The following is a 12271-nucleotide window of genomic DNA, read 5'->3' as shown; positions in this document are numbered from 1 at the left end:
TTTCCACATGTCTGCAGTCTCTGACCATCTCCTGTATCATGTCTGCTAGAGGTGCACTGAATGGAAATTTTGCTAATACTATCAGCAGTGTGTTTAAGTAAGGGATTGCAGACATGATACAAGAGATGGTCAGAGATTAAGGACAAGCTACAAGAGATGGTCAGAAACTGAGGACATGATACAAGAGATGGTTAGAGACTAAGGACATGATATAAGAGATGGTCAGAGACTGAGGACATGATATAAGAGATGGTTAGAGACTAAGGACATGATACAAGAGATGTCCTCAGTCTCTGACCATCTCTTATATCATGTCCTTAGTCTCTAACCATCTCTTGTATCATGTCCTCAGTCTCTGACCATCTCTTATATCATGTCCTTAGTCTCTAACCATCTCTTGTATCATGTCCTCAGTCTCTGACCATCTCTTATATCATGTCCTTAGTCTCTAACCATCTCTTGTATCATGTCCTCAGTCTCTGACCATCTCTTATATCATGTCCTTAGTCTCTAACCATCTCTCGTAGCATGTCCTCAGTCTCTAACCATCTCTTGTATCATGTCCTCAGTCTCTAACCATCTCTTGTATCATGTCCTCAGTCTCTGACCATCTCTTGTATCATGTCCTTAGAGACTAAGGACATGATACAAGAGATGGTTAGAGACTGCAGACTGCATTTTTCTTAAGCTTTTCTTGCACTAAAGGTGCTAATAATGGCCAACAATAAAATCATATTCATTTAAATTGATGATATTAAATAAAAAGTCGAATATAATACAATTATATATAAAAATATAAATATTTTTTTAAAAACTGTCATTTTCGATTTTCGGCTAAGTGCATCCTACATTTTCAGTTTGGGTTTTGGCACCAAAATTTCCATTCGGTGCACCCCTAAAGAAAACGAATGCAGCCACCATAGCCAAGAACTGGTAAGCTGCAATATATTACATTTGCACTTGGGTTAAAGTTACATACACACCAAGTGTTGCAGGACTGCATTGGGTGGCTATTCTATTGCAGTGCCACCAAAATATAGGGCAAAATACCCTGTTCCCTACCTGGCTGGTTCACACCACCACATTGCAGTGGTGTACACTGAATAAAAGTATAGGAAGCCATACTTTTTTCCAGAACAGCGTGGCAATCCATCTCCTCGCACTGCATGGCGGCCAATAGAACTTTGTGAAATGTCACTGTGTGATATTTCAATACATTTTATTTACAAAGAAAAAGCGAACAGTGAGATGTGCTGTGATGGGCACATCGGCGCCATGGTGTCTTTCCACCACACCCCAGCCACCACGTTGTAAAGGCCGATGTGAATGTACCTTTAAATAAGCTGTAACCCTTTTCCAAATGCTGGACTTTATCATAGTTTGCACTGAAAGCAATGGCATTGACCCCTTTACCCCAGCCAATACCAACTAATTCACTCCAGGGGTGTTATTGGGTATGAAAATGAAATTGTTTCATTATTATCATTGTGAATCATAAGCATTTATTAAGCATTGTGTTCAATCAGGCTTGATTACTTTTTCCTATGTTATCTTCCATTGAATTTGATTCTATTGTATTCTGTCTTCTTCTTCTTCACTTATTGGGCAGCATAAGGGGGAGGCAGATTAGTGGGGACTTCAGACGTTGGGTATGATAGAAGTCCTGAGGCCATGGCATTATTCTGAATTAGGAACACCTGGAAGAATAAGGCAAATACCAAGGCTATAATACAGATATCAATCTGTTTTTAAACATCTTACATCATACCATTAAACTTCAGCGTATTTGAAACTTGACACATTAAAAAAAACAATAGGCTTATGATAATCTAATGGCAGCATATAGTGTCTGTGTCTCATTTACTTAAAGTGTCATTAAACCCCCTTCATAAAAAAAACTCTCAATAAATGGTGTATTACATGCTGAGGTTATCATTAAAGATGTATTCTAAAGAAGAATTTTAAATTTGCTTTTGGAATGTTAATAGACATTATGTCTTCAATCTATGGTTGTAATTTGATTTATATCCACTAGATGGCATTAGAGGTAGTATATAGTCGATGGTTTTGTTTAATAAAGGGTTAATTACCATAATTTTAATCTATTCAAGATATATATATATATATATATATATATATATATATATATATATATATATATATATAAATATATATAAAATGAGAATGAATGAAACGAATTTAACTAAACAAATTTATGTAAATAACGAATCAAAGCAAAACTAATTTTTTCATTCTGCACATGTCGAGTCATCACTTGTTGCTGGTTAAAAGAATTCAATATTGCTACAAGGAGTATTTATTTTAACGTTCTAGTGAGTTTGTATTTCTCACGTACGATTTATGGTGGAGCACTATCTGAAGGATAAATTTGTTCCTGCACTTTTCTTTGGATCACAGTGAATGGACTTTTCTGTGAAGATTTATTGAGGATTTTTTTTGGACTATTATATATATTTTTATTGATTTATTATGAACTTCATTATCATGGGTGGTTTCGTATGAATTTGTTACATATGTTGAATGATTAAATTGTTTTACAATTGTCACGTAAATATATTTTTCTATATTTTTTTCACTTATCCAGAGTGGTTTCATCCACTTTAAAAGGGGCAGCTTCACTCATGATTATTCATAATTTTTGGCGCCATCACTTGTCACTTTATATATACTGTATTTATTGGCATATAACACGCACCTTTTCACCCTGAAAATCGGGTGCAAATAGCATATGCGTGTTATACGCCAATACTTCAATTTTAGCTGCCTGGGAGGGGACAGGGAGGGGGTCGGGACGAGCGCCGTCAGATTACATACAGTGAGAATCTCCTGTTTACTTGGCATCTCTGTAATAGGAAGTTTCGTCTCCTGGGCTGCCATTGGACCAGTGTTCTGTCTATCATAGGAGATTCTCATTGTATGTAATCTGTCGGCGCTCATCCTGCCCCCCTCCCTGTCCCCTCTAGGCTGCAGATGGGCATCGATCAGGCTACATTGATGGCAATGGTGAGGCTGCTGCTTTGATGGCAATGGTGAGGCTGCATTGATGGCACTTGTGAGGCTGTAGATGGGTATTGATCAGGCTGCAGTTGGGCACTGACCCTTATTTTGCTTCAAAGTTCCTTATTTAAATTTTTAAATTTTTTTCCTGAAACTTCCCTCTTAAAATGAATGTGCTGTTCATACTCACTCAATCACTATGAAATGAGTTTTCTGTATTCTGCAACGCACCTGGTTAATCCTGCTGTTCTCTATCCCCCCCTTCTGTTCATGTCCCCAATTCAGCTAGGGATTTTGCACCTGTGGTGGCAACTCTGCACATGCTCAGTTTTCAGTGAGTTTCTATGCTGAGCATTTCCTCCCTATCACATCTGAGTAGCCCAATGTGACTATAGAGTCACACATGTAGGTGCATACACAGTGGTAAATGACAGCCCACTCCCTCCCTCCCCCTCACCCACTAACCAGTTAAAGACATTGGGGGCAGGATATTACATGTAGATTGATGGAGGCTTCACCTTCCCTTTTATTCTAAGACACAGGCAAGAGGGGCGTGACACAGCCTTTGACTGGCAGAAATCCACCCACACCATGTTATTGCCAAAAATAATAAAGATGTGATTTCAAATATATGAGTATGACAATTTAAACGGTTTATTGATATATTCTGTATTCCAAAGGCTGTTTTTTGGGGGGTTTTTTGTGACCATGTGACCAGCAGCAGAGCATTAGACACTCCTCCTGCTTATGTTTCCCTGCAGACAGGCTGGGAGAGAGCTCGGTGACATGCTATATATTGATTAGAAAAAAGGTACTTGGATTTTTTTTTAATTAAAATAATTACAGTGCCATCATCTACATACAGAAAGAGAAGGGGCAATGTAAATTAAATAGTGTGTGTGTCTAGCATCACTTTAAAAGCACAACTATGTGAAACCTGAAAATTATTGTTTAATCTAGGGGACAGTAAAAGTTATTTTACTTACCTATTATTTTGTTCCCCCAGCAGATGGTGCTCTGGCAGAAGAATGCCCCTCAGTGTCCTCATGGCCAACACAGGGCTATGGACCATGCATCAGTCTTTATTATGTCAGAGGATATAGGCTGCATTCACACCTAAGGCTGGCCATACATTATGCCATTTTCTTTCCTTCAACAACGGGCTAAAGCTAGCAGCACTGATCTCAAAAATTGACAGGCTGGTTGTACTGAAGTCGAGCTATAGTATAACCAGCCTGCCCATCGATGGATCGAAATTCAACTGGTGTCTGCAGAACTGGCTGAATTTCCTAGCTACATAGTAAATTTGGTTACAGGACACTATTCCATCCAGTTCAACCAACATAAAAAGAAATTATTTTGATCCATTTACGACTGGCTTAAGTGTTCTGTGAACACACACCCTTTAAAAAAAATGAATTGCCCGACAATACACATCAATTACTAATCATGTCATCCAACAATGTAGGTCCATGTCAATCACAATGTATGATGGCTGCCAACCCGGATAAACCCAAACCTGACTGATCCAGACGCTTTCGGCATGCCGAATGACATCTCTGGTAATCCCCATTGCTGAAGTAAACAAAGGGGCGGGTCTCCTGGTGATGTCAGTGACCAAATATGGTAATGGCCATATAAGAACAAGGGCGTCACCTCTTATGACTTCATTGCACAAATAAGGATATGTCCATCTATGGTCAATGATGTCACCGGTGACCCTCTCCCTTTGTTTACTTTAGCAGGATGGAGAACCAGAGACGTCTTGCATGAGGCAAGTGACCAGATCAGTCGGGTGTCGGCAGGTGGCAGTTTTTTTTTTTTTTTTTATGTGGGTCGGTGATCATTGTTTGTGATGGATGTGGACCTTCATCGCTGGACGATGTGATTGAAAATGGATGTACTGTACATCGGGGAGACTTTTTAAAAAAAATGTAATAAAGGACTTGGCAAGAACTCTGTGTTTTATTTACTACTGACTTTTTTTGGTGAGTGGATAGGGGTACTATGTACCCCTTGCTCATTCACATAGGGAGGGGGCTGTTATCTGGGGGCCCCCTTATTTCTAAAGGGGGCTTTCAGATTCCCATGAGCTCCCTGCCCACAGTCTCCCCCAACCATCAGGCTAGGACCTTGTCCCTGTGAATATGGGCACAAGGTGCTTAGCTGGGGGTGGTCCCCCCTGGCAAAGTACTCCTCCCAAGTTGAGGGCGTGTGAGCTAGTATGGTTCAGGAGGGGGGCTGTACACTAATCCCCCCTTTCCTGGCCTGCTAGGCTGCATGTTTAAATAATGGCCTGGTATGGATCTTGGGGTAAGGGGAAGGGCATGCCATTTTTTTTTGGGGGGGGGGCATAGGGTCTCCCATAGAATCCATACTAGACATTAAGGGCCAGGTATGAATTGTTAGGGGACCCCCCACTCTGTTTTTTTTTTTTTTTTTTACTGATAGGTTCCTCTGTTTGCTTAGACTGTGTGGTATTTCCCTTTTATGATGATATGTAGCGATGTTGTCTGTAATTGCAATTGTAATTGTTACTGTATATTTTTTATTATTATTTTCTATTAAAATTGAATTTTTTATAAGGTTTTAACTCATCTTTATATCCATTACTGTGCATTAATATTAAGTACTGGAATAGTACCACCCCTTTCTTGTTTTTGGGGGGGTCGAGACGGGAGTTGACAGTAGCAGCAACTGTGATTATGTCTCCACCCTCTCATTCCCTTTGATTAAGGTTCCTCTGTTTACATTTTGCTGTCAGCAGGGATGAGTCATTGGTTGTTAGGACTCTGGCGGGTGCTTGCTCCTTAACAAACAGCATCCAGTCACCATCCCCTACCGAAAAACAGAGTAGTATCAAAAACGCGTGAAAGCACAAGCACGAATCGCACTGAAAATCCGATCTAATTGCAGCTGTACTAGTGTGAACCTTGCCTAAGACACAGAATTTGAACGTAATTCCACTTTTAAGCCTGAACCTATGCTGCTAAGGGTCAAGGGATTGTAAAGCTTAGATTGCATAGAGTAAATGATGATGATGAATGATTGAGTGATGGGTCAGGATAAAGTAACATACAGAGTTCAGGGGTCAGAATTAAGTAATGTACAGAGTTCAGGGGTCAGGGTTAAGATTTAATACTAAACCGGTGACACTCTGTGTGTTACTTAATCCTGACCCCTGAATTACTCAATCATCAAGTAACACAAAGAGACTTGTCCAGAAGTGTAACAGGGATGATGTCAGCAGTAGTTATTAACACACAAAATTGCTGCTTGCAGCATCATCCCCTGATTTGTCCCCTGGAGCTGCAGGGCAGAGAAAAGTTTCAGGCTCTAACTCATACTGTAAATGGCAATCTAATTCCAAACTGGCATGGCTGTTGTGGTCTCTCAGGAGGTGCCGCTACAGGGACAAATGGAAACCATAAGCATTAAGCACTGAAATTCTCTAATGGGCTGGTTGGCTAGGTGCTGCTTCTAGCAGCTGTGGTCCTCCAGGCCACAGTCAAGGTGACCTAGTCAGAAATCTGGCCCTGGGTGGTCCTGTAGTCCACTGGAAGTAAGAAACTGGAGAAGGCCACAGATAAAGTAGGAAAATCACTAAAAGTTTATTTTAGTTTAATTTACTAATCACAAAACCTTTATGTTCATGCTATGTACTCACTGAAGGGATGGAAGGTAAAAGCTGGTCCAAAGCTCGGCAGCCAGTTGTCGATACAGAAACACAAATGCAGAATATCACCAGATTTATGACACAAAAGAAATAAAGAACCACCTTTCCAGCAGTCTGTAAATGAATGATAAAAATCATTGCAGAATTAGGTTAAAAAAGGATAAATATAATAATTCCATCCCACACAAGAACCCCTGGCTTAAACCAAATGCATTAATGAGGCAAGCACACCAATAACTTGCATTAAAAAGCCCTGGTTTAGGGTGATATAGCACCCTGGGTGTTTTGGGGACAGGCATGGACCCCTTTTTCAAGGTGGCAAGCCTTGAATTTGGCTTTTTCACGTTAAGAAAGAAGTCCTTGCACAATCCCAAAATGCTGTTTGTGATATGCTACAGAAAACAGGATAAAAATTGGGACTGGTGGGTAATCAACTAATACAATAGCTTAAAGGAACAGGTAAGTATGTGCACTAGAATATCAGAGCATCCCTCAAGATTATTGAGTTTGGGTATTTCCAGTGAAGGGTCCTATTAATACTACAATGTACAAAGACATTTTAGACAATTTTACTTCCAACATTGTGACAACAGTATGGCGAAGGCCCTTACTTGTTCCAGCATGACTGTGCCCCTGTGCTCAAAGCCAACTCCATAAAGGAGTTGGTTAAATGAGTTTGGTGTAGAGGAGTGGTCTCCTGTTACGTGACATCAACAACAGGGCACTATTCCTCCCACTGACACCAATGATAGGGAACTATTCCTCCCACTGAAACCAACGATGGGGTGCACCATTCCTCCCCCTAATGCCAAAGATGCCCTGTTTACTCCCACTGTCGCGAAGACTATTTCTACTCCCAATGACCACAGTTTGCCCCCCCCCTCAAGTCTAAAGGACAATAAACTGACACTTTGTTTAGAAAGTTTGGAGTCCCCTGGTGAACTTAAATGGTCCTGACCTTATCCCCACTAAAGACTTTTGAGATGAATTTAAACACGGATTGTGAGCCAGGTCTTCTCATTCAACTTCTGTACCTGACTTCACAAATGCTCTTTTGTCCAAATCAGGATGATGTGAAGCTTACAAACTGCCCTGGCTCCAAATCTGCATTCAGTTGAACAACCATCTGTTAATGCCTGCATATGCATTCCAACCCAATTCCAACCACACGTGTTCATTTTGTAGTGGATGGGGAAGTGAAGAGTAATAGGGCTTCCTACCACTTTTTGTCAGGACAATAGGAATTTTTCCCAACAGAGCTAAAAGCATATTCTGTAAGACATACCTTGCCACTATAAACTGGAGGACAAGACTGTAAATACTCACCTTTCCCAATGCCCGTCCCACTGTACACAACTCTGATCCTGAGAAATCTTCCTGTAAGGTCTGCTTGGAAAGCGACACTTCTAGATGTGTCAAACGTATAGGTTCCCCGCAGCTCTCTTTGACCTCCACTTCATGACTATGTCCTGGTGACCAAAAATGCTGCTTTCTATGTCAACTTCACATGAAAATTTCTCAGACGAGAGTAGGTAAAGTATTCTTTAACAGGTATGGCTTATCTGAAACTTAAGTATAGCGACAGGGTCACTTTAAGGGTACACCAGTTCAAAGATAAAAATCTATCTTCAAGTGAGGCCGCTGTCTATCTTTTTGCTCAGAATGATGTCTTACCGCAGTGTAATAATTTCCTGAGTTTGTATGTGTTTCTCAAAAAATCTTAACTCCTCCTAGCACCCATCTGAACTGTGGCTGAACTTGCCATCTACACACTTGCCCCACCCAACATCAAACCAAGACTCTATGGAAGCAGAACTTTGGCAAGTGTCCACCTACCCTTTTTGTCAACCATTTTAGTTTTTGCTTTGTCTTAGCTTACTAGCCCTGGCACACACCTCCATTTTATGCTTGATTTGATGTTTCAAATGGTGTGCACAGGAAGTTTAGGAATACATTATAAAAATTAATCTAAAGTATTTGACAGAAAGAAGCCCTAAATAAATAGAAGAAACACATGTGTTGTTTGTAACAGCCTCTGAAGCAGCTGGGACTCCCAGAGAAACCAGTCAGGCTCCGTTTTTTATCTTGTCACCTGCACCCAACTCCTACAATTCGTGATGCTACCCAGAGAGGACGATTCCATGCATAATCGATAAGTACCATGTGCTTTTCTAGAGACTTGTTCTCTGTCATCATGAGAAATGCCTAGCATGGCTTAGATATCCTGCAATGCTTTATTATTTGCCTAACTGGAGAATTGCTGAATTCTATAAACTTTACCAAGTGAAGATGGATTTGCATATTTGAAGAACTTTATATGCACTTTAGAGAACTTATCCCATTCCCTGTAAATACTTTTTAGCATAGGAAGTATGCAATGCTGGAGTGTACAATCTGAAGTATGTTTGTTAAAATGGAGGGATAATTAGGGACATACTCTTCACATCTGTCCCATGATGCACATATGCTACATATTATACATATGGTAGGCTGAACATGCTATGATCACATTATTGAATGACCTTTACATGATGGACATTATATCCCAATATCATCCTTGAAAAAGTGGATACTCCTATAAGGGAGGGAAAATACAGCACTATAGACCTCCTCTGGACCAGGAGCATTATATATATATATATATATATATATATATATATATATACACACATATATACACACAGATATATATAGATATATATATATATATATATATATATATATATATATATATACGGTATCTCAAAAGTGGGTAAAGAGGGTAAAGGTGATGGACTGGCCAAGCATGTCTCCAGACCTAAACCCTATTGAGCATCTGTGGGGCATCCTCAAACGGAAGGTGGAGGAGCGCAAGGTCTCTAACATCCACCAACTCTGTGATGTTGTTATGGAGGAGTGGAAGAGGACTCCAGTGGCAACCTGTGGAGCTCTGGTGAACTCCATGCCCAAGAGGGTTAAGGCAGTGCTGGAAAATAATGGTGGCCACACACAATATTGACACTTTGGGCCCAATTTGGACATTTCCATTTAGGGGTGTACTCACTTGTATTGCCATCGCTTTAGATATTAATGGCTGTGTGTTGAGTTATTTTGAGGGGACAGCAAATTTACACTGTAAGCCCCTTTAACACGAGGCAGACTCCGTTTTCACGGAGCCCGCCTCGGTCCGCCGACTCAGCGGGAGATCTCTCTGTTGATCTCCGCTGAGCCGGCGGAAGACAGGTCCCTCTCTGCTCACTGAGCGGGGAGGGGCTTGTCAGGCGCCGCTGCCGCCTATGGAGGGATCGGACGAAAACGGACAGCATGTCCGTTTTCATCAAATCTCACCCGATCCGATCCGCCAGCGACAGACCTGGACGTAGGGCCATCCGTCTGCTTTTAGCGGATCGGACTGGGTCGGATGTCAGCGGACATGTCTCCGCTGACATCCGTCGCTCCATAGGCTAACATGGAGCGCCCGTTCAGGTCCGCTGTCAAAACTGACAGGCGGACCTGAACAGTCCGATCGTGTGAAAGGGGCCTTATACAAGCTGTACAATCACTACTTTACATTGTAGCAAAGTGTTATTCCTTCAGTGTTGTCACATTAAAAGATATAATAAAATATTTACAAAGATGTAAGGGGTGAACTCACTTTGTGAGATATTGTATATATATCTAGATACATAGATCTATAGATCTATCTAGATAGATAGACAGATCGATATATGCATATAAACCTTTGTGAGGGAGGTGGAACACATTCTTATGGAGTTTCTCACTATATTCTGAAATTGGATTTTATAATTAACCTCCTCTTGCCATAGTGGAAGATCTAATGCCGTGTACACACGGGCGGACTTTTCGACCAGACTGGTCCGACGGGACGAATCTGTCGGACAACCTGACCGTGTGTGGGCTTCATCGGACCTGCAGCGGACTTTTTCAGTCGAAAATCAGAAGGACTTTAGATTTGGAACATGTTTCAAATCTTTCCGACGGACTCGAGTCTGGTCGAAAAATCCACTCGTCTGTATGCTAGCCTGACGGATGAAAACCCACGCTAAGGCACCTATTGGCTACTGACTATGAACTTCCTTATTCTAGTCCGGTCGTACATCATCACATTCGAATCCGTCGGACTTTGGTGTGATCGTGTGTAGGCAAGTCCGGTCGTTAGAAAGTCCGTCGAAAGTCCGTCGGAAAGACCATCGGACGTTTGATGCTGAAAAGTCCGCCCGTGTGTACACGGCATAATAGTTCTAATGCCAAAGTTTTGACATACATGGATAAGAAGTTCATATAAAGTTGTGCAAGGAAACCTTATGGAAAGACAATGCAATATATGACAATCCATCCCCAGGGAGAAAGGATCTTATACACTGGAAATGGATATATGACAAGTCTATCATTTTACTACAACAAGATTATCAATGCCATTATAGGTGTTTTATTGATGGACTTCCTCATGGTTAATATATGCTAATTGGGTGGGCATCCATAATAATTTAAATGCTAGATCAAGTCACAATATTGCTTATAATAGCTCTGGAGTCCTATAGAAATATATGTGAGCTATATAATAGGAGCAGGATGTACAGGATATGAATTTTAGATTTGTCTTGTGATTGATGTAGTCTTTATGAATAGTTTTATGATTTTGTAATAAAGGTCTAGTTTTTATATGGATGGGAGTCGTCATGCATATGTAGCTTACTCTCTATCTCCCGTTGGGACACTCTAATATTAGAGGTTTTAAGAAATACAAGGAGAATCAACCATGAGTATGTGAATAGGGGTTGAGTTCATATCCTTTGTCCTTTTTTAGTTTGTCTAGTATCTCAAGTAATTACACACAGCACAATTTACAAATTCACAATACAAGTCGGGGTTTCTCAACCAAGGTTCCATGGAACCCTAGGTTTCCTCCAGAGGTTGCTAGGGGTTCCTTGAACAATGAGAAATTTCTGCCTCTTAGATAAGTTCCCACTGACTCCATTGATCTTTTTAGCCATCTGTAAGGCGGTAATTCTTCCCATTGTGCACAAGTGTAAGGAGCATTCTTCTCATTGACAATCACAATAATGTCCCAGAAGTTGTAGATATAGTCATTTTTGGCAGGGGTTCCCTGAGACCGGAAAGGTTCTTAAAGGGTTTCTCTGGTTTGAAAAGGTTGGGTTGAGAAAGGCCGCTTTAAGTAAACCATTTCTTTGTTATGAACGAGCAAAGAACTTTCAGTCTATATAGTACTTACATAGTAACATGATTCACAGCCAGCAAAGGCAATGTCTAAACTGCTGAGGATTGTTGCGATCACGCAGATGATAGACGATAAAATGTTCATGGTGAGAGACCCTTTGACCTACAGAGCATGAGAAAAGACAACTACATCATAATAAAATCGTCATCGTAAAACATTAATGAGGATGTTGTAACCAACAAGGACACCGAACAACATCATAGACTGGTGATAATAAGGAGGGCAGCTAATGTGGCTGTGGCTTAGAGAGAGACATGACTCCGGGCAGATAGAAAAGACACAAATTAATGCAACTCTTTATTCAATTTTAAGTGGGAGATGTACCTGAATATTCAAAT

At 40.7% G+C, this 12271-nt stretch overlaps 1 long non-coding RNA gene across 1 annotated transcript; it reads right to left on the bottom strand.

The window, feature by feature from the left end:
• Nucleotides 1-1468: 1468 nt before the first annotated feature.
• Nucleotides 1469-12049, bottom strand: LOC141105357 (uncharacterized). Its single transcript, XR_012235580.1, has 3 exons — nt 11928-12049; nt 6686-6808; nt 1469-1697 (listed from the first exon to the last, which is right to left on the bottom strand). It is a non-coding gene; the product is annotated as an uncharacterized lncRNA (long non-coding RNA).
• Between the last annotated feature and the right edge of the window lie 222 nt (nt 12050-12271).

Source organism: Aquarana catesbeiana, linkage group LG08 (assembly GCF_042186555.1).
Source record: "Aquarana catesbeiana isolate 2022-GZ linkage group LG08, ASM4218655v1, whole genome shotgun sequence".
NCBI classification, from domain to species: domain Eukaryota; kingdom Metazoa; phylum Chordata; class Amphibia; order Anura; family Ranidae; genus Aquarana; species Aquarana catesbeiana.
This window is presented reverse-complemented; position numbering and strand designations above follow the sequence as displayed.